Raw genomic sequence first — 2,377 nt, 5'->3', positions numbered from 1 at the left:
TGGATGTGGTGTTAAATGAGTGAATTGGGTTTAACGCCTCTTTGAACAGTATTCCAGTTATATATGGCATGTAAGCTTGATTTGGGAAGAAAGCCTGAAGTGATGCAGGTCTTACATGTTTACCACTTTGATGAAACCCACAAGCAAGTGTATGATGCTACCCTCGATTCAAACCCACGACCATCGGTTTCTGTCAAGCCTAAGAGATGCAACTATGCGCAGCAAGTTGTAGTGCCTTTGATAATTAGGCCATCCATGCCAACAGGTGATAAAGAACAAGCAAACCGAAGAAATATTTGCAGAATAGCTACATGAACATGATGAACTAAACAGAATAATTTCAAATATTTACCACTCACTGATACTATTCTCTTGTTCCTCATTGCTTCCCTTTTTCCATTGATGCTGTGCAGATGACTGACTCATTCATTCATCCAGACATTCTGCAAACATAAGTAGCATTCACATTACAGAAATATCGAAACTGTACATGCTGTACATTGAATTCAATTGAAAAGGCCCCAGTTGAGTTTCCAACTTAGAACTGTCCTTATTAAAATATTTCATCCCAAACATTCAGAGATAAAACATAACCCCATATTTAACAACGGTCAAACAATTATTTGACAACAAAGCCAGGGTCATTCAACAAAAAGACTTTACATAGGGAATCACTTGTTGCAAAAAAGATTAGAAGTTGAACTTTTAACATAGTTTTTAACTTGAATTTCTATCTCTGGTTCAGTTATGGCGTTGCCGCTAACGATCTTGTGGATAGATCTACGTGGTTTTCTTTGCTTCTTCTGAATGACGTGAAGCTGATCAACAGAGAATTGGGTTTGGTCAAAGTTAGTGACGAGATTTTCCTTCTCAACGTTAGGGTTGGAACGTGGGCTGTGTACGTCGTCAGTAGCTGGTACTTGCTGCGACTTGTCTTCAACGTGTGATGCGTGGATAAAAGCAGCTGGTTGGAATGCAGATTTATCAATCATATCTGTCGAAAAGGGATAGATTCCAGACTTTCTGAATGCCGACTGCAAGTGACCAGGCGTTAAAGCAGCAGAATATGCCCTGCAGGCTACGGAGGCGATGTTATATCTGTTGACTGTGGTACCATCAGACTTCAACAGCTTGTGACATTCGGCATTGTAGATTTTTGTAAACGGACCGAAACATCCCACGTCCATTGGCTGCAAAATATGACTTGTGTGAGCCGGGAGGACAAACAACACAATATTGTGATCTTTTGCCCAGTCTATCAGAGACGGAGAAATGTGCGACTTGTGGCCATCCTACAGAAGAAGCAAACGTCTATTCGGCGTTGCTGGAGATGCATATCGAAGGAAATGCCTGTCCAAGTAATCTTGTAATATAACACCATTTGACCATCCCGATTCAGAAACAGTTCCGTCACTTCCCGCTGTACAGCCTTCAAGCAATTCACTGCGCATTCTAGCACCCGGAAATACAAAGAAAGGTGGAATAAATGTGCCCAGAGCATTTCCACATCCCAAAAGTGTGACGACAGACGATCTCTCCGAAGAAATCTCGTAGGCCACGGAATTTCTTGAGCCAACAATTTTCGGTGCGACATGGGACTGGTTGATTCCTTTCTCGTCTATGTTATAAATTGCTTCTGGTCTTGATTGGAAACCGTATTTGTCCATAATCATGGCAAGTTCATCAAAATATTTGTTGATGCATTCCTCTGAACTTGCTTTGGCACGAAGTTCCGTGAGAGACTTGGCACTTCTAACTTTCAACTCCGGACATCGCTCCAACAGACCATATAACCACTTGACAGATAATGGATGGGACAGGTCACGTTTTCCTAACTGACAATCAAAGTTAGACCCTAATTGGACAACCTCTTTCCTGGTATATCCGTATCCGATGGATGCCATGTATGTTACATGGTCAACAAGTCTAGTTTCTTGATCCGCATCAAAAATTGGAGTTGCACCTGACTTGACAGTGTCAGCATTGATCGTGCCTTTTATCCTGTCTCTCAGTGTTTGCTCGGGTACAGAGAAGTTTAATGTCGCTCTATGAACTGCAACTTTATTGTTTTTGACTTCCAAGTAAGCATTAGTCAAAGCTGTAGGCAAATAACTTTTGTATCCCTGTCGCGAAGGCGTCGGTAAACCCTATGAAAATGAAAAAAAAGCTATACGAGATGGCCCGAAAATGTTTCCATATGTTTATAATTTTAACAGACGGCAACACCTCAAGTCACGTGACTTATGTTTATTGACATCTAGACAAGCAGACGACGAGAGATGAGAAGGGTGGTGCTTACGGTATATATTTTATTTGATGTTTTGTAAATATGAAATTTGGTATTAGTGATCTAGGGCTATTTATCTCAGTGTTGGAC

General features: G+C 41.1%; 1 pseudogene; it reads right to left on the bottom strand.

Moving 5' to 3' along the window:
* Positions 1-663: 663 nt before the first annotated feature.
* On the bottom strand, positions 664-1,904 carry LOC125378272 (annotated as a pseudogene).
* Positions 1,905-2,377: the final 473 nt, after the last annotated feature.

The sequence above is a fragment of the Haliotis rufescens genome, unplaced genomic scaffold (genome assembly GCF_023055435.1).
Source record: "Haliotis rufescens isolate VD_foot unplaced genomic scaffold, xgHalRufe1.0.p SCAF_12, whole genome shotgun sequence".
NCBI lineage: Eukaryota > Metazoa > Mollusca > Gastropoda > Lepetellida > Haliotidae > Haliotis > Haliotis rufescens.
This window is presented reverse-complemented; position numbering and strand designations above follow the sequence as displayed.